The following is a 21285-nucleotide window of genomic DNA, read 5'->3' as shown; positions in this document are numbered from 1 at the left end:
TTTTGTGGGATAATTGTTGCAATTTATTTTTATTTCAGTCAAGTGACCTTAAAGGTTGAGAGAGAAAAATTAAAAGGGCTCTAGGAGTTTTTCTCAACGCCCCACTCCCAGCTGTGCAAGCCCTGGAGTCTACTTTCTGTGGACAGTCAGAGCCACTGGAGATATGTCTCGACCTTTGACACCTCCATAGGATGCTTGCTTTTGCTAAATAATCTTGTGACAATATAAAACTAGTATTTCTTAAGCACTCATCCTGTAATGGGCACATTCCTAAACACTGAGGAATTTAGCTTTGTGAGGGAGGCACTATTATCAACCTTCTATTAAAAGCAAGGAAAATGAGGCACAGAGAGGTTAGGTAATTTGCCCAAAGTCACAGAGCTAGTAAGTGAACACACCCTGAGGTCTAACGACACAGTTAGAGCTACCAACCTTAACATACTACCTCATGCCTACTAATAACATGTAAACCCACAAAGCAGTTTTGAATAGTAAAAAAAAAAAAAAAAAAAAAGTTTTCCCATGAATAAGTGCAGGAATCTGAAATCCAGAATAGATAAGAACATGTCTCTTCTAGCTCTAAACCAAACTAGAAAGTCCTAATGTTATGCAAGAATTTTATATTAGGAAACCTAACTATAAGGAGAGAACATTAACTTGGATAGTCCCCCAAATTAAAAAGCAGTACTTCAACCAAACATTCTGTGCCCCAGTCCATTTCTATTCATCTGTTAGGAAACTTTCTCTGTGCCAGAACCTTTCTTGTGTTGTGTTGATAATAAAGAAAACAAGAGAATAAAGTAACACGGCCCACAAAATCAATTCAGAAAACCCTGTGAACAAACTGCCCCCTGCTCACTGTTATCCCACCTTTCTTATCTTAAATTCCAGCCATGAAGTTAGGAGCCTAAAGGCACATCACACAAAACTGTTGATCTTGTTTGTTCTCTACACATATTTAAAAGTCCACAGAATCCAGCAGTGGCCTGAATACCCTGGGTTTCTCCTTCTAAAGAATGAGCCTGCTGTGAAGGTCACTGTCAACACCGACAACTCAGTGGTCCCCAAAGCAGATTCAGAATCACCAAGAAGTAATCACCCAAAATGCAAATGAAACATAGTAGTGGAGAAACTAGGCCACAGGGAAATCACAGTATTTTGCTACTGCAGTTGTTTTAAGTCCATGCCAAACAAAATAAAGGAAAATGTTACCATCCTGGGCTGATTCAAAGTTTCCCAAGTCAAATGGCGCTCGCTATAAAGACTCAGATGGAGCCATTCCCACGTCTGACACACAGGGGTTCAAGAACTAGTGAGACAATGTGGTGCTACAGAAGTTCCAACCACACTCACAGTGGCCCCGGCGTGGAGAGGAGCCCAGAAGCACCAGGCCAGTTCTATAAAACGCACCTGCTCCTGATGGAGCCTGCCAGCATCCGATGTACAACCAACCCCACCCGACTCACCCATGAACTGAACACCGTACCGGAAAGAAACCTGGGAGGAAGTGCTAGGAGTCAGGGAGCAGCAGGGTCGGCCATACACTTGCAGGAGCTCAGAGCAGGGTCTGCCTAGCGGGAACTGGCCACTTGAATGATTCTACTTTAAAGCCTTCCTAAAATGCTCTCATATTTTAAGTCACAGAATTTCAGAGTTTTATGGTAACTTAACTTGCCTTGTACATTATCTTGACAGACTTGGGAAAAATATCCTCATCTGACAAATGGGGAAAATGAGGCACAGACGTTTGGAGCCCAAAGACACTTCAAGAAATAGGCGGTCTAGGACTTCCCTGGTGGCGCAATGGTGAAGAATCCACCTGTCAATTCAGGGGACATGGGTTCAATCCCTGGTCCAGAAAGATCCCACATGCCATGGAGCAACTAAGCCCATGCGCCACAACTACTGAGCCTGTGCTCTAGAGCCCACGTGCCACAACTACTGAAGCCCGCGCGCCTAGAGCCCGTGCTCCGCAACGAGAGAAGCCACCGCAATGAGAAGCCCGGGCACCACAACGAAGATTAGCCCCCGCTCACCGCAACTAGAGAAAGCCCATGCACAGCAAGACCCAACACAGCCAAAAAAGAAAAAAAATAAAGCAGCCTCTGTTCCAGGCGAGACTGGGACACACCCACCCCATCTCCATAAGCACTGACAGGTCCCTGTGCTCCTCCCACGGGGCCATTCTGGAGCCAACTCTGGTTAAAAATCAGGTTACACTCCCTGAGATAGGGAACCCAGAGGAAGAGCAGTTTGGGGTGGTAGAGGTGAAGACAGAAATCCAGCCTGGAATGTGTTGAGTTTGAAATATCTAGCAGGCACGGAGGTGGAAATGAGCAAATGCAGCCGGATATCTGGCCTGGAACAAAGACGCGAGCTGAGAGACTGAAAAAACTTTACACATGAAGCTACTCGAAGCAGTGTCTTCTTTTTCCCACTTCTCAGACAAAGCCAGAGAGAATACCATATTTCATCAAAACCACGATGCCACTGATTCTAAGACAAATCACTAAGAAAGAAAAACTGATGTCAAAACCTGACACAATGAATTCTAAGAAAGCATTGATTATAAGATGCACCCCAAATTCAGAGATGTTATAAGATGAAAAAAAATGCATCTTAGAAAAGATGAAATATGGGACTTCCCTGGTGGTGCAGTGGTTAAAACTTCGCCTTCCAACGCAGGCGGTGCGGGTTCAATCCCTGGTTGGGGAGTTAAGATCTCACATGCCTCCCGGCCAGGGGACCAAAACATAAAACAGAGGCAATATTGTAACAAATTCAATAAAGACTTAAAAAAAAAAAACAAAAGAAAAGATGAAATACTGCAAACTTTTATTGGTGGAAGGTATTTAGATTGCAGTGAATCCAGGGTGGACATTTGTCTTTGTAACTTTTTATTCTGATAGCATTTCAAATGTATAGAGAAGTTGCAAGAACAGTACAAAGAATTCTCCAATACTCTTTACCCAGCTAGCTTCACCAATTAATTGTTTTCACTTTGCCCCATTTATCATGTCCACGTGATCACTTTCTTTCCCACCCTCTCTCCCCTTCCCCCCTTGAGTTTCAGACTTTGTGCCCTCTTATCCCTAAATACTTCCATATGTATTTACAAACTCAAGGACATGGTCAGAGCATGATAATCAAACTCGGGAAATGTGACACTGCTAACATACTATTGGCCAATCTACCTTTACACTCACATTTTGTCCACTGTCCCAATAATGTCCTTTATAGTCACTCCCCCCTCAATCCAGTCTACGGTGAAGCACTGTATACAGAGGACTTCCTTGGCAGCCCAGTGGTTAAGACTCTGTGCTTCCAATTCAGTGGGTGTGGGTTCAATCCCTGAAGGGGGAACAAAGATCCCACATGCCGCACGGCACAGCCAAAAAAAAAAAAAAGCACTGTATACGGTTGTCAGATCCCTTTAGCACTTTTTCAATTGGAATAGTTCTTCAGTCTTTCTTTGTGTTTCTCGACCCTGAAACCGTGAAAATTTTGAAGAGTACAGAGGCTGCTTACTTTATAGAGTGTGGCTCAAATGTAGTTTGTCTCAGGTCTCCGCACGATGAGATTCAGGTTACGGCGGGAATACCCCAGGCAAGGTGGTGTCCTTCTCTGTACCTCTTATCAGGAGGTTAACTGGGACCTTAACGTTGATTGCTTAGTTAAGGGGCGTCCACAGCAAGGCAGTCAAAGTCTTACTTTATGTGTACAATTTGGAATGATGAAAATTCAAAAAGAATTTAAAATGTATCAAGAACTGCTTAATTTTAAAGCCACATTGCTGCATGAACTATCAGCTATTTTTTTACTCTTCTGCTACAGAGCAGGGCTGGCTAAGTCTGAATTACGCAGGACCCTGCAAACATCCTGTTTGAAGAGGTTTTCTGAGGAGTGCTACCAGCAGCGAGAACAGGCCATTAATGTAGATTATGAGGTTTAGAAATTGGGCATTCATGCTTCTGGCCCAGTCAGGGGGCAAACTCGCCCTGTCACTTTCTTCCTCTAGATCCTCGGAGAGCGGTGACTTCTCTGGAGCCAGACCACAGAATCGGTCACCTGGGCCCAGGGAGCTAACCAGTGGGGCTACAGTCAGCACAGAGGAATCTCCCCCCTGGGACAGAAGGCAATACCCTCCCTGTTATCACGGGGTCACACATTCCCCAGGGTGAGGGGAGGAATCTCGTCTGTCCAAGGCTCCGTCGTCCCTCCCCAGCTGCAGAACTGATGATTCTGCCCACTTTTGCCTGGTTTTGTCCACTTCCATGAAGGCAGCCGGAAGCCAGGAGGCCACGTGGACGGACAGTGCCAGCACCTCCCTCCTCGGACCACATGAATGCAGGGCAGGTGGACATACTCTAGATCCGGTGAGCTCTCCCTGGGGTGTGACAGCCTGCTTGTCAAACTCTCCACTGAGCAGACTGCCTTGTTGGTTTTTAAAGAATTTACAACCATTTACAAAATTCCTGTGCCCTGAAACTAAACTCCAAGTCAGTGAATGTTTCATTACATTACTTGATGTTGGCTCTTATGTTCATGCCATCTTGTGACCCCGAGAGCGACCCCACGGCCCGGTGTGAACCGCGCTCTGACGGATCTGCCCCGGCAGGACCAGTCCACCGCCCTCCGCGGGAAGGGCTAGCAGAGGCTCAGCCCGATCCCAGCATCAGACTCTTTTGTTGTTATTGTTAGTTGTCGTTGTTACTTCCGAGGGCACACACAGCCACGAGGCCCACAGGAGGCAAAGCCCAATTTATTAAGCCATCCACACTCTCGCCCACAGGGGGAATTTGGGTGGGCAATTCCTCTCTTGCCCCGCACTTCACGTGTCTAGACAGATCATGTAAGTCACAGGTTTGTATCAACACTGAAAACTCCTCATTTTCTTTCTAATGTAAAGAAATGATGTTGTCACTGAGGCAGCGAGGTCCAGTCTTCGAGACGGGAATGACAGCACGCCAGCAGCCCCAGCTCAGCCGACTGCTTGCTGCGAGCACCACCCATAGGAATTTACCCAAAGCGCTGAGAACAGAGCCTGGCACACAGTGAGTGCTCAGCCAAAATTTAAACACAGCTCATCGAGAGACCGGGGCTCCACTTCTGACAGTAGCTTGGCCAGGGCACAAGCTCAGGTACTGGGGACATGCCACCTGTGTGGCGAGCCACACAAGCCCTCCGGTGACCAGGCACCCTAAGCCTGCCCCCCGCAGTCCCCACACACCCCGCTTCCAGGGAGTAGCGGCAGGGAAGTGGGGGGACCTGACGCAGATGGGGGAGGGGGTCCTCTCCCAGCCAGTGACCAGTTCAAATGGCCCGGAGGCCAACAGGTGTTTTAGTCCTCATTCTTTTTTCTTTTTCTTTTAATATTTATTTATTTAGGCTGCACCGGGTTTTAGTTGTGGCATATGGGATCTTCATTGCGGCATGTGGACCCTTAGTTGCAGCATACATGCAGGATCTAGTTCCCTGACCAGGGATCGAACCCGGGCCCCTTGCATTGGAAGCGCAGAGTCTTACCCATTGGACCACCAGGGAAGTCCCCACTCCTCATTCTTAAAGCGAGCCATGGAAGCCAAACTCCCTCTCCCTCCTGATGTGGGTGAGACAGCCACCACCAACATGACACTGTGAGGAAGAGGGGCAACCTGGCCCCAGAGGCTGCTTCAGCCACTGGAACAACCCATCCTGAAGCCTGTACTTTCCTTTTGGGACCTCTATTTGTTTAAGCCAAGACTGAGTCAGGCTGTCTATCACAGGCAGCTAAAAACATAACTGATGTATACCTACAAATGTAAAATTCTTCACTGGAAACTTAAAAACCTAGAAATTGTGAAGACTGATTTCCCTTCAGATCTTTAACAATCACAGTAAATGATGACCATTTTGAGAAACTCCAACATACCAAAATCTTAACTTATTAAGCAAAGCAGATCCCCAAACAAGGTAACTGGGTTATAAGAGCACGTGTCACATCACAAGGATTTGCCAGTTTCCTCTCATGAAATACAAAATAACTGTCAACACACAAAAGCTGGTATGTGCCAGCACCTTCAGGGCTTTGGTTCATTTGAGACTATGCACCAGTCTTGAGAAATGAGAAGGCATCATCCCTTGAAGTCTAAGGAAGGACATTCCAGGGTCGAGAGAGACAGAAAAGTGCAACCACCAGCAGCAGATGCAAACTCCAACCTCCATCAAGAGGTTAAAAACACCGAATGCTCCAAAGGACTCCTTTGTCCCATGGTTCACAAACCAAAAGATGACGACAGTCAGAATCCTTTGGTAGAGAGGTTTCACCAGGGGCTCAAGGTTACCTCAAGGATGGGGGAAGGAAAGCCTTCTGCTGTCACCTCCCTCCAAATAGCTCCAGGTAGGGTCTGACCCAAAGTTTTGGCCTCCTGCTTGTGATTAACCAAACTGCTGGCCTTGAGCCTGAATTCCTAATTTGTACTTGAAGCCAAGGACTAAGCTAAGCCCAAATCGAAAGTCCAGTTACAGCCACTGCTACTCAACTTTGTAGGGAATGACCACGGAATCGGACAGCAAAGCAGCCACGGCACTGGAAACACCCTTCCAGGCCGGAAGGCACTACTCTTTCCAGTCAAGAGCCACACCACACCCCTGACTCCACCACTGAAATGTCCACTTCAAGGCCACGCCAGACACTGTTTTCCCTCCTTCTTCTAGATCTGTCTTGAGTCAGGGAAGGAGAGAGATGTTTAGCAACCACCTGTTTGTGGCAAGATCCAAAGCTAAGTATCCAAGGTGAAAAGAATGTGGTCAGAGGGCTCTCTCACATGCCCCAAGTCCCAAACGCCACGTGTGTCATCTTCCAAAAAAACACGAGACGAACTATCCAGTAACCAGCACCTAAAGCCACTCATAATAAAAGGGCAGGATCTGAACACCCTGAATACTTACAGTTAGAACTTTGCGACTCTTTTGTTACTCTATTTCCCACCACCAGATGTTCACAAGGACTAAGGACACAGAACCAAAGACGCACTAATGCTAAGGGACTCACAGCATGGCATCAGCAATGGCACAGCTCACCCACCTCCGAGCAGCCCTGCAAACCGCGATATCTGGGGTAACCATGAGCTAGAGAAAAACAGCTTTCCATCAAAGTTTATATAAACTCCTCAGTTGAAGGGAATTCCCTGGCGGTCCAGTGGTTAGGACTCTGCGCTTCCATTGCAGGGGGCACGTGTTCGATCCCTGGTCAGGGAACTAAGATCCCGACAAGCCCCGCGGCACGGCCAAAAAATAAAAATAAAAACATAACCTCCTCAATTGAAAAAATGTTAAAACCCTAACTTTCCCATAAAATGTTCTCTTTCTAATTTGATGATGTAACGTTATCTGAAGTTCAGGTTCTTTGAAGATGGCTTGTTATTTTACCATTTGTTATTTTACCATTCTGCAAAAACTATTATCCTCTATTTTTTATTGAACCTGAGCTATATATTTGTTATTTGCCATACAGACCAGTTCAATCTGTAATAGCTTAAACCACTATGGATGATGTGTAAATCAAACAGAAAAGGGACAGCGCGGTGGTAGCCGCTCCCCTAACCGCCTTAGCTTTTTTTAATATACACTTATTCCTGCACTCGGTTCATAAAACTGAGAGGCTGCAGACTTAGCCTTCTGTTTAACCGACCAGTTTTAACTATCTTTTTTAATTTTCTGCTTTTAAAAGTATCCTAAGTCCGATGTGGAAAACCTGGAAATCACAGCAGCTGCCTCTAAGGAGCAGCTCACCCTCACTCAAGAGTCGCTCCGTCCTATCGACAGTGTTGGCGGTGGGAGCGCGAGCGTCACTCGACCCTCCCGGCGCTCCAGCTCCACAGTTCTTGCCCCCGACCCCTCCCTGTTCCACAGCGTGGCCTAAGTCTCCAGTTGCAGAAGGGAACCCAGCGACCTTCTTCACTTCCATCCTGTGCAAATACACGGAGCTCCCTACACGGAGCTCCCAGTAATCAGCACGATTTATGCGTTCTGCGACTAAGCGCACTGGCGGGAGGAAAGCTGCGCTTCTGCAAACAACTCACGACAGACAGAACTCGCAGCCGACTTTTCCGCCCCAGAGCGTGAGTCCTTATTTCTAACAATTTTTCCATGTGCAAACTCCTGATACACCAAAAGAAGCAGGTAGGTCCTAGAGCTTCGGCATAGTGGGGAGATCTTATTCAGAGCTCATACCGTGCAGTAACTGGACGCCAGCAGCCGCCCAGAGGACGGGCCCGGCAGCCCCGCGACCCCAGCCGAACGCCCGCCGGCCACCTGAGCCAAGGTCCCGGAGCGCCAAACTAGACGCGGCCCGCCGGAGGGCCTGGCTCTACCGGACCCGCCCCGCGCTCCGGGGTCTCAGGAGAAGCAGGGTCCCGCCGGACTTCCCGAGGGGCCCCCAGGCCCGGAGGCGGAGCGAGGCGCGGGCCCCCCGGCACTTGGTCCCCACCAACCCACCCTTGTGCGCCCCCTGATGCGCTATCACGCCCCGCGGCCGGCTCACCTGGGCGGGGGGGCGTCTCCGGTTCCGCCTGCGCGCGCACAGGCCAAGGGCGCGCGCGGACGCTCTTCTCCCACCCGCGTCCTGCAGCCGCTCTTTGTGTCTGGAGGCACCCGCGCCACGCTCCTCCCGGCCTGCAGGCGCCGATGCTGCGGCAGGCGCGGGACGCGGAGTGCCGAGCCCGGGGCGGGGCCGAGGGGCGGGGCCAGAGGAGGCGGGGCCTGAACCAGGCGCGGGGCCGAACTCAGGGGCGGGGCCGAAGAGGAGAGGCGGTGGAGTGGGCGGGGCAAAGACGACAGGGTACCCTCCGTTGCAGGGACAAAACCACGGGCGGGGCAGGAGTGGGTGGGGCCGACAGAGGAGGGGCCATCTTAAGGGCGTCGGAGGGGCGTGGTCTGTGCTGAGTGGGTGGGGCCTGGTGGGCGGGTCCGGAGTGGTGGGGCCTCTTCGGAAATGTGATGAGTAGGGATGCGAAAGCCGGCTGGGGCTGCCCCGCAGCCCCGGGGGCATCTCGGAAAAGTTTAGAGCCTCGGGTAATGAACCCAGGGGCTGACCTTAGTGATCTCTGTGAGCGATGCACCATTGTTCACAGGTCTCGGTCTAGCATCCTCTTTTGGAAACAAGCCGAGGAGGCCAGCCAGGCAACACTCCAAATCGCAGTTGAGGAAACCGGAAGACATAAAACTTTCGGTTATTGTTTTTCCATCATGTATTCAATCAATAAATATTTATTAAGCACCTACTAGTGCCAGGCATTGTCCTAGGGGCTGAGAATAGAGCAGTGACGATGGGGGGAGGGCGTTGGCAAAAACAATCCCTGCCCCTCGTGGAGTTTACACGTTAGAACACAATTGAAAAACTTAAGGGAAATATACAAAAACGTTAGATAGTTGTAAATGCTAAGGAGAAGCAAAGTAGGAGAGGAGCTTAAGGAGTGCAGCAGGTTGGCCAGCAAAGGTCAGCGGGAAGGTCAAAAGGCCAGAAGAAGTGAGGGAAGGAGACAACTCTGGGGGACCAGCTGGTTACACCTTCCTGGGTCTTTACAGTCTGTCACTCTGGTTTTCTCTCTTTCTCTCTTAAAGCCCCAAACATCCAACTGCCAACTGGATATTCTACTTGTGTGCCCACACAGTTTAAACGCAACCAGTCAACAGGTCTCAAACTGAAATATTTATCTTTGCCTTAAACATGCTTCTTATGGGTTCCCCATGTTGATGAAGGTCACAGCCATTCCATCACCTCCTCATATTTACTCGGTTGCCGGGTCCTATTGACTTCTGTGTCCTCTCTCTCAAATCCCAGCCACACCACCCCCTGTGTCAGGCCCTTGGGTCCCCTCCCAGGACCACCGCAGGAGGACTGCTAAAGCTTTTAAGACCACTGTCTGCACTTTGTGCGTGCCACCTCCGTGCAGTGGCCAGATGTACTTTCTAACACTTACACCTGTGTTGTCCCTCTCCTGCCTAAAGCCCTGCAAGTTCTCCTGCTGAAATTATTCTTCTAGACCTGGCCCTGTCACCTTTCCAGCATTACCGCCCAGCTCACACAGCCTTCAGGCAGCGGGGCCTTGCCGGTTCTCTGTGAATGAGGCAGACCCTGGGCGTTGCAGACGCCCTGGTAACCTCTTGGCCAGTTTTCAGCATTCAACCCAGAAATTCCCCCACCTGTGTTTGCCCCTTTCCTCTGTCCTCCCAGGACACCCATGCTCACTTCCAGACTTGTTTCACTCTTTACTTTGATAATCTTTACATCAGTTTGCTCTTTTGGCAGTTTCTGAGCTCCTATGGGCAAGAGTCATCTTTTTTCTCTGCCTGCCGCTGGTGCCTAGAATCCAGCAAGCGTTGTTTGCTATGCTAAGTGATAGAGTGGGCTATGCTGACACTGTCCCTCTTTGACCTTGTTAGTGATGCCCCTCCGACTCTTTGCTCCTTCCTCCCACCACTGATGTGGAAGGGGAAGACTTAGTAGCATAATAATACATCAATATGATGAAATAAGCTGTAATCTAGCATGGGGAAGGTGTATATACTTTGTAGGGACTCCACTTTAAAAGATGTGAAGATATAGGGCAAAATGGTTTGGGAAGGAGGTAGGAAGAAAGCTAGACGCTGGGGGAAAAGGGTAGGAAACTGTGGGCAAGGGACCAAGGGGAAGTAGCAAACTTCACACAGAGTGAACGGCAGCCAGAGGGGGTTAGTGAAGATGTGCTCACACCATGCTCTGCTGCTCTGAGTGAGGCTGGAGCCCTTCTGCTGTGCCTGCGAACTTACTCAGCCAGGGAGGGGCACAGCGGCAGGCCACACCACGCAGATGTGGTCAAGCTGCCAAGACCCTGATTGATTCCAGTTGATGGTATTAAATTCCCAGGGGTGCATGCTGCCAGAGTGAAGAATGTCTTTTCTCCAATGTTCCTTACTCTCTGCTTGGATTTTCACTCACCAGTTGGAGAATGAATTTGGGGTCAGATGATGCAAATCATAGTGCCATTTTACTGGCTGTTTGACTGTGGACCAGGTGGTCACTTAACCTCTAGTAGCTTCAGTTTCCTCATCTGTAAAATGGAAATCTATTGATAAAAAATAACCACTGCACGGGGACTTCCCTGGTGGTCCAGTGGTTAAGACTCCGTGCTTCCACTGCAGGAGGCACAGGTTCGATCCCTGGTCGGGGAACTAAGATCCCACAAGCTGAGCAGTGCGGCCCAAACCAAACAAACCAACCACTGCACAAGCATGTACTAAGTTTAAAGGAGCTAATCAAAAATTTAAATGCCAGTGGGTAGGTCCTACCTGCCAGAGATTCTGATTTCATTTGCTCAGGAAAGAAACTTTGAGTCACTCTTGACTACCTCTCTTCTACCCTACATTCAATACATCATCACATCCATGTGGCTCTCCTACTTTAAAACTTTTTTTAAATTTTGAATTAGCATTAAATTTATAGAAAACTTTCAATAGTGGTATACAGAGTTTCCATATACTTCTCACCCAGGTTCCCCTACTATTAACATCTTACATAATCATGGTATAGTTATCAGAACCGGGAATTTAACATCAGTACATTACTATTAACTGAAGACCTTATTCAAAAAATCAGAAATGGACTTCCCTGGTGGCGCAGTGGTTAAGAATCCGCCTGCCAATGCAGGGGACATGGGTTCGAGTCCTGGTCCGGGAAGATCCCACATGCCGTGGAGCAACTAAGCCTGTGTGCCACAACGACTGAGCCTGCACTCTAGAGCCTGCGAGCCACAACTACTGAAGCCCGCGTGCCTAGAACCAGTGCTATGCACCGCAATGAAGATTAGCCCCCGCTTGCCGAAACTAGAAAAAGCCTGCGTGCAGCAACGAAGACCCAATGCAGCCAAATAAATAAATAAATACATTAAAAAAAAATCAGAAATGTCTCCAAGGTATCTTGCTTAGGTGGAAGGTGAAGTTGCAGTGTTGCCCAACACTTTAGGGAGAAATTAGGTGCTCTGTTCTCACCATGACTTGCTAGTGGAACATTGACTGTAATTGTTTTATAAACTGAGTATTGTTTAAATTTAACCAGAGATGAGGCTCAGGGGTAGAATCCAGTGCCTTCATTTAGAAGCATATTATCTTGCCCATGGCCTGGATTTAGAAGAAAAACTGATGGCAGTAGGTCAGTAAATTAAGTTAGGAAAATTCTGTTGGGTCGTTTGTAAATCTTGTCCTATGAGAAATACTTTTAGTCTGTCTCTAGAGCATACTTGATGTCTGGAGAGACTAACGATGCAAGAGCAAGAACATTCAAGACATGGGGTGTGGGTGTCACCGCCCCCTTGAGATGCGAAAGAGAGATGCCAGGCTCTAGAGTTCTGAAGACCACTCACAACATAAGATATGCCTGGGGACTTCCCTGGTGGTCCAGTAGTTAAGAATCCACCTTCCAACGCAGGGGCCGCGGGTTTGATCCCTGGTCGGAGAACTGGGATCCCACATGCCGCAGGGCGACTAAGCCCATGCGCTGCAATGAAGAGCCCGCATGCCGCAACTAAGACCCGATGCAGCCAAAAATAAATAAATAAATATATTTTTTTAAATATTAAAAAAATACATAAGATATGCCTTACCAGGGTACACCCAAAGCCCTCACCTCCCAAATGTTTCTCCTCCCATCTCTCTATGTGCTGTGACAAAATGACTTTCGTCCTCCCCCAAACATCCCGTAACCATGTATTCCTTTCCTCAAGGCCTTTGGTGACTCCACATTTACTAGATAGGGAATCCAGATTCATGTCCCTTGTCCAGGATCATTCAGACATCCCAGCCCACCTTTCCAACGTCTATCTCTTGCCTCATGAACCCCTGGCTCCAGCAAAGCCATGTACTGACTGCCTCCTGAGAGTGCCCTTGGCACTACTGCCTTCATGTTTGTGACAGGCAAGTCTCCTTTCTATCTGCTTGAGTCTATTCATTGGTCAAGGTTGTGCTCCAGCCTGGCCACTTCAGAGAAAAACCCCCAGCACCGGCTGTCTGTCCCAGCCATTGAGTAATAGTCCTATTCTGCTTTGTGCCAATCGTTCTGGTGTCCTATTTGTGTCACTATCTGAAGTTCCACTGGTAGGGCCTTCTTATTTGAGTCCCACCATATATATATATATGGTTTTTATTTTATTTTTGGCCGCGCTATGCGGCTTGCGGGATCTTAGTTCCCAGACCAGGATCGAACCCGTGTCCCTTGCAGTGGAAGCACAGAGTCCTAACCACTGGACCACCAGGGAATTCTGAATCCCAGCTTGATTATAAACTCCTACAGTCAGACACGATGATTTTTATGTCTTTACATCTCCTACAACACATTAGAAGAAAGCCTGGTAAGTGGTAGGGTTTATTATTTTACTGGATTCTCAGGTTGATTTTATGTTTCTGGCAATTGTCTCAATTTATGTTGAGTGGAAAAGCATAGTTTTTCTCTGTGATATAGATATCCTAATTTTTCTTAGATAACCTATCATGCAATTGTTATCTATGAATTCCAATGTCATGCAGGAAGTTGAGAATGGCCAGCAAACCCTTGAATGGCTATGCTTTGGCAAACAGCCACAAGACACTGCATTTGTTTTTATAGCGTTAACTCACATAGATTTTTCATAGTCAGTTCAACTTAAAACAACAACAATCAGATGACTTAACAGAGAACTTTATCTTTTAATCCTTTTAAAGGATTTATCCTTGTAAAGGAAAGATTTGCCATATTCAGGTTCTTAGAACATTCCCTGGGAGTCATGGCTAAGCGCTGACCTCAGCACGTTTGGAAAATATATTCATTTGTGGATATTGTTGCTTCATTACCCTTTGATGAGCCTTGATAACTCACATATGCCCAGACTAACTCAGTCTGATTATATCTAACCCTTGCAGTAAATTACACTTTCTTTTTCTTTTAATAAGAACTTATTATTTTGGAATAATTTTAGATTTATAGGGTAATTGCAGAGATGGTACAGAGAGTTCCCTTATACCTCTCACACAGTTTCCCTTAATATTAAGATCTTACATAACCATGGTACAATGATGAGAATTAGGAAATTAACTACTAATGACATGACTGTTAGCTAAACTCCAGACTTCATTTGGATTTCAGCAGCATTTCCACTAGTGTATGTTTTCTCTTCCAAGCTCCCATTCAGGATCTCAGATGGCATTTAGTCATCATGTGTCAGTTTCTTCAGTTTCTCACATTTTCCTTGTTTTTCAGGACAGTTGTGAGGAGCTCTGGTCAGGCATTTCATAGAATGTCCCTCAATTTAGTTGTGTCTGCTGTTTTCTCATGATTATACTGGTAATATAGGCTTTTGGGAAGAACACACAGAGGTGAAGTACTCTTCCCACAGCATCATATCAGGGGTACCTGACATCCTCTGAACATTATTGGTATTGTTTATCTTGATCATTTTGTTCAATCAGTGTCTGCCAGATCTTTCCACTGCAGAGTTTCAATTTTTCCTTTCCATACTCTGTTCTTTGGAAGCAAGTTACTAAGTCAATCCTACACTCAAGAAGGGGAGGATCAAACTCTATCTCCTGGAGCGGGAAGTATTTACGTATTTTATTTAGAATTCTTTATAAGGAAGACCTGTTATTTATTTATTTATTTATTTGATCATTTACTTATATCAGTATGGGTTCATGTGTTATTTTTTTTTTAATTGTAATTAAATGTAATGGATATTAAAGCGTAAGTACGCACACACACAAACACCAACCACATGGAATATAACATTAGCTATATTATTAATGCTCTCATCCTCTTGCTTAATTAGCTATTTTCTTAAGTGGAATCCCTTAAAAAAAAAAGAATCATCACATAGACCAATATCATAAACGACACTTTGGGCTCTGTTTATGTTTGAGGAGATGCAAGGGTGTGTCTTCCAGGAACTTTCTAGAACAGTGGTCATTTTGTCCCACAGGGACATCTGTCTGCAGATGATTTGGGTTGTCATGGGTTTTGGTGGGGGGGGGGTTGGAGAGGTTTCTGCTGGCATCTCGTGGGTAGAGGCCAGGGACGCTGCTAAACATCCAACAATGCTCAAGGTGGCCCCATAACAGAGAACAATCTGGTCCATGTGTCAACCATGCTGAGGCTGAGAAATCATGTTCTGCAGCAGCCGGTGCCCGTCAAGAGCATCCACTCTCCAATGTTCCGGAAAGAGAAGCCAGGTTCGGTTGTGAATAATGTGGGCTTTGTCATGTGGACCTTCGTGGTTTTCCACTCAGTGAAGGAGCCGGGGCACCGGTGCTTTGCCCCTTGCTCACGGCTGTCTCCGCAGCACCCAGAACCGTGGTAGATGTTTAGCGCAAAGGAGCTCAGTTCCACAGGTATCTGCTGCGTGCTGGGTCAGGCTCAGTCCATAGCAGCCACTACGGGTCTTTACGGTGAAGCAGACTACAGGTCTTCAGCCACGAGGAGATGACAGAGAAGAAAAACCTTTTCTATTACCTGCATCTTTTTTTCTCCTTTCTGCTTCGTCCGCTGTCACTGGTTCACACGGTGCGGCACGCAGAGGCCCGGCACCCGGCCCTTCAGACCAGAGTTCCTTGAGGAAGCCATGTGTTATTTATTTTATACTCTTGGTTATAATCCAATGCTATGTTATTTATTTCATCGCTCAAATTTTTCCAGCTTTGGCCATTGGGAGCTCTTTCAGATTAACTTCTATGTCCCTTTGACAGGTCCCCATCCTTTTGCTTTTGGAGCACTTCCTTAGCTTCTGGCACCATAAGATGTTCCAGACTCAGTTTATACTTTGCCTGCCCCAGCCCTAGTATCAGCCATGTCCCCAAGGAGCCCTGGTTCTTTGCATTGAAAAATGGTATTTAGAAACCAAAATCTGGATGAGCGTATGCTCACTGCTATTGGAGCTGTCACTGCTTCTAGGCACTCTCAGGACACAGCTTCAGGTAATATATGTATGTATAATGACCCGTGCATACTAACATAATTACAAATTATCTATCTATATCTATCTATCATCTATCTATCTATCTATCTATCTATCTATCTATCTATCTATCTATCTATCTCAATTTACCTATTAAACTGAATATAAGTTCATACTGATGTCTCCTACTTAAAGGAAATTAAGGGACTTCCCTGATGGTCCAGTGAGTAAGACTCTGCAATCCCAGTGCAGGGGGCCAGGGTTTGATCCCTGTTCAGGGAACTAGATCCCAAATGCCACAACTAAGAAGTCCACATGCTGCAACTAAGAAGTCTGCATGCTGCAACTAAGAAGTCTGCATGCCACAACTAAAGATCCCGCATGCCACAACGAAGATCCCACATGCTGCAACTAAGACCCAGCACAACCAAAATAAATAAATAAATAAATTTTAAAAATTAAATTAAATTTAAATTAAATATAAGTAAATAAACTGAGGTGGTTCTAATGCCTTAGCAGCCTATGTAAACAAACCAAAACCTAAGCCTGAAATGCCTCAAGGTTAAGAAATCAACACCTAAGGACAACCAATCACAAACAGCCAACCAGGCTTTCCCAAATAAGGCAACCACTTAACACTATAGCCAATCAAATAATTTTCTTGCTTGGCTTCCACATCTTCTCTATAAAAGTCTTTCCCCAGCTCTTGTCAGTGGAACGCTCCTACCACTTCCAGTTTGGTGATGCCTGATTTGAATCAATTTTTGCTCAAATAAACTTAAATTTTTGGGGGCTTCCCTGGTGGCGCAGTGGTTGAAAATCTGCCTGCCAATGCAGGGGACACGGGTTTGAGCCCTGGTCTGGGAAGATCCCACATGCCGTGGAGCGGCTAAGCCCGTGTGCCACAGCTACTGAGCCTGCGTGTCTGGAGCCTGTGCTCCGCAACAAGAGAGGCCACGATGGTGAGAGGCCCGCGCACCGCGATGAAGAGTGGCCCCCGCTTGCCGCAACTAGAGAAAGCCCTCGCACAGAAATGAAGACCCAACACAGCCAAAAATAAATTAATTTTAAAAAAAGAAAATAAAATCTTAAAAATTTTAATATACCTCAGTTTATCTTTTAACAACAGTAAGTCAAAGTATAGATACACTTATCATCTTGAATCAAAATGCTGTTGACAGAACATGTTTTAGAAATTACTCCAGTTTGAAGGTGTTAAAGTAACCAGATTAGGCCCAAGATGGAGTCGCTCATGCTAAGCCCCACGTCAGCAAACCAAAACTTAACTAAGGCTGAGCTCTCCCAGAAAAGGAAGGCCTGGGTCCACCAATCACACTTCCCTGCCTGGCACAAGTTACCTGAGCTGCTCCAAGACTGTCCTTTGCTCCACAGAAGGAAGGAACCCTACTTAGCCAATCAGCAAATGCCCAGGGTAACTTCCTTGTTCCCACTCACTTTGGTCTATAAAAATCTCCCACCTTGTACAGCCCTTTGGAGCCCCTTTCCATCTGCTGGATTGGATGCTGCCTGATTTATGAATCACTTTAAAGCCAATAAAATCATTAAATTTACTCAATTGAATTTTAAAGATCTTTAATTTCTAGAGAAAAAGGTAAAGGAAGTAATTGAGAAATGAGGGGGTCTAAGATGTTCGTGCTATGGGATTTTTTTCTTTTATTCCTGGAATTTTCTCATTTAGAATAAAGTTTCCCTTTAAAGGCATGTATGATTGCCTACAGTCAAGGCTCTTCAGGACCCAGAACCCTGGGTTAGTTCTGGCTCCTGAAGAGTTTAGATTGCACCCCAGTGGAGTAAAGCCCCAAGCCCCAAGGGTCCACTGGACAGAACACCCAGAAGTGGTCCAGGGCCTCTGGGCTGTTGTCTTGGCCAGGACTCACTGAGATCCCGCAGTCCTGTTCACACATTGGGGCACACACAGAGGGAATATACTGAAAGTTTCCATGAAGTATCCCACATGCTTCAAGCCTGTGAGCTCCACGAGAACAGAGCTGGGCTCCTTTGTTTCCCTGCTGTGGACTCAGTGCCCAGGGCACCCCACTGCACGCACACACACACCTGGTGTGTGTGCACTGCTCAAATGTTCGCTGGCTGAATGATACAATAACCAAGTCTTGCAAGTCTAACAGCTATTACCTCCTGTATTAATCTGTCCAGGCTGCCGTTAACAAAATATCACAGACTGGGTGACTTAAATAACAGGAATTTATTGTCTCACTATTATGGGAGGCTGGAAGTACAAGATCAAGGTGTTGGCAGGGTTGGTGTCTCCTGAGGCCTCTCTCCTTGGCTTGTAGATGGCTGTCCTCTCCCTGTGTCCTCATGTGGCCTTTCCTCTGAGGGCACGCATGTCCCTGCCTCTTCTTATAAAGATACCAGTCCTATCGGATTAAGGGTGCACTCTTATGACCTCATTTAACCTGAATCACCTCTGTTTTATTTTTAATATTTATTTATTTGGCTGTGCCGGGTCTTAGTTGCAGCATGTGGGATCTTTGTTGCCGTGGGCAGGATCTTTAGTTGCAGCATGTGGGATCCAGTTCCCTGACCAGGGACCGAACCCGGGCCCCCTGCACCGGGAGCGCAGAGTCTTAGCCTCTGGACCACCAGGGAAGTCCCCTGAATCACCTCTTTAAAGACCCTGTCTCCACATAGTCACATTAGGGGTTAGGGCTTCAACATACGAAATCTGGGGAGACACAATGCAGTGCAGACGCCTCTCCTCACCTGCAGGTCCCTCACCCTCCTTCTCCTTACATACGTAATTCCTTCTCTTCTCTCTCCATGGACCCACTTTCTCTTTTTCTGTGGTTTTGCTTGATTCGCTCTTTTAAGCGTTCACTCAAGAGAGTGGAATGTGCTGAGTTCACAATCCTGGGGCCCGTGGTTTCGCCTCAGACCTGTTTTGCTTGGCTTGACGATCAGGGCCCTCCTGCGGTCACCCCCTTCTGGGTTTGCTACAGTCCACACCACCTCTGTGCCCTCGCCCCGGCCCCCTTGGCTCCTCCTCAGGCTGGTCTGGCCCCCATGGGCATTCATGAGCGGAACCCCCAAACTAGACCCTCTCAGTCCCAAATTGTAAGAAGAATCTGACCTGCACAGTTGGGCTCACTTGGTGGCTGCTGACCCCCCACCAGCCAGAGAAGCTCAGAGAAGAGGCCAAGGACAGGAGTCCCTGTACGAAGGAGCTTTTGGGGGTTCAGAGGCAAAGACTGGCAAAGAAATAATTGGCATCCCTGGTCCACATCTTAAAGGAGATTCCCAGCCTTTCTCTCTCTGCGTCTGTCTCTCTCACCCAGGAATGTTTGAACCCGGTAAAGGAACCATTTCTTTCTCACGTCGTTCTTATTCGGTCACCACACACACACTGTTAACACTACAGCACGACACACACACACACCCCATTAGTCATACCCCACACCACCTACACACCCCACTACACACAAGCCCACTACACAGATACCCCACTAGGCAAACGCATACTCACTACTCACACCCCCACCTGCAACCTCTCTCCTCACACAACCCCAAAACATACACACGCCAGCACTCACATGATTCCACCAAGCACCTCCCACTACACGTACCTCACTACTCACACACCCCACTGATAAGCACTCCACTGCACGTACAACTCACACACATATACTGCAGTACTCAGCACACACAGTACTCACACACACTCCTACCCCAGTTGCCAATGCTTACACACAGCCTACTACATACACACACAAAACCCCCTGCACACACACCCCACTACTCACATATACACATGAACACAGCCCACTGCACCCATATGCCTCAGACACACACCCATGCACACTCAACCACACAACACTCTGTATTCACTCCCCACCACTCACACACACCCCACTACACACAGACCTCACTATGCACACGTATCTACACCCCTTCTACATATATGTATACACTATATATATGCAACCCACTTCATGTGTATGCACCTCTACACACAGACACATACACTTTCACTCCACTAGTCATACCCCCATATCCACACACACTCATCTGTCCCATTACACACATGCACACAAACCCATAAACTCATACACACAAGTTTTACCCCTCCTTTTCTAAAATGTTGGTGACAATGCTCTCCCCACCCCTGAGCCTCATAGCCAGGACTGTCCTTCCTACCTGTCCAAATTTCATTTGTAACCATTCCCTGCTGAGATCCCTTTCTTCAGCCAGGCTGATCACTTCCCTTCTTTGGAGACTGTGAACTCCTCCTGATTGCTTAGCGTTCAGTGCCTGGCACTCAGGAGGGGTCCAATAACTTTGTGTTGAACTGAATTCTCTCTGTAAATGTTCTCTCCTTTCTTTGCCCCAATCAAATATTTACATCCAAGGGGACTTCCCTGGCGGTCCAGTGGTTAAGACTCCATGCTTCCAATGCAGGGGGTGCAGGTTCGATCCTTGGTCAGGGAACTAAGATCCCACATGCTGCCCAGCACGGCCAAATATTTTACATCTGTCAATACCCAGCTCACATCTCAATGAAGCCACCTTACGGTAGCTCCCTTATTTGATATTCTGTTAGGAAGTGCTCATCTGGGAATTCCCTGGCGGTTAGGATGCTGCGCTTTCACTGCTGAGGGCCCGGGTTCAATCCCTGGTCAGGGAAATAAGATCCCGCAAGCAGCTCGGCCAAAAATATAAAAAACAAAGGAAGTGTTCGTCTATTTTGCACTATACTCCTTCTTCCTTATGTACCAGGATATTAAAATTGAAACTGTGATCTAAGTCAGTAGATATTAGACACCAAACTGAGTGTGAGACTCTCTGAAGAGTTTTCAAGGTAATTAGTCAAGAACTTGTTTCCTGATTTTTGGGCTCCCTCACCCATTTCACAAACGTAAGAGTTGAGAAAGTAGAGATGGAGGTGGAAGGGAATTTATGGGGTTTCTTTGGAGAGAGCTACTGCAGCCCGTCCCATCACCTTGGGGAGTGGCAGAGGAACTATCTCCTTGACCTCAAACTTAAAGAGTGGGATCCAACGATAAAACTCAGAGAGGCAGGTTGACATGCACTTGCTGCAGAAAGCATCAAGTTCAAGGGTCCTAGCAGGGTCGTCAGCACAGTGGAGGGATGTGGGTGGGAGTATAACTCCATTCTCATGAATGGTGGGGCAAGGACATGGGAAAGAGGCTGATCTGGACCCACGCAGAGTCCTTCTCATCCCAGGAGGGCTGCCTGAGAGAGAAAGGGGATCCCACTGGTGAGGGTCAGTGGTGAAAAGGCCTACCAGATAACCAGGGCCGGGGGGGCAGCCCGCTGGAGAAGGGGCCCAGGAGCAGCAGCTGGAGACCAG

General features: G+C 47.3%; 1 protein-coding gene across 3 annotated transcripts in view; it reads right to left on the bottom strand.

Moving 5' to 3' along the window:
• NINL (ninein like) overlaps positions 1–8723 on the bottom strand; it is a 110002-nt gene extending 101279 nt beyond the window's left edge. Inside the window, exon 1 of one of the 3 annotated variants that reach the window (XM_082428590.1) lies at positions 8525–8723. The gene's annotated coding sequence lies outside the window, so the exon portion shown is untranslated. The remainder of the gene's footprint in view (positions 1–8524) is intronic. The other 2 variants (XM_082428589.1, XM_082428591.1) reach the window with 2 other exon arrangements.
• Positions 8724–21285: the final 12562 nt, after the last annotated feature.

This window comes from Balaenoptera physalus (assembly GCF_965194825.1).
Source record: "Balaenoptera physalus genome assembly, chromosome: 16".
Taxonomy (NCBI): domain Eukaryota; kingdom Metazoa; phylum Chordata; class Mammalia; order Artiodactyla; family Balaenopteridae; genus Balaenoptera; species Balaenoptera physalus.
Note: the sequence above shows the minus strand (reverse complement) of the source record. Positions and strands in the feature narration are given on the sequence as shown.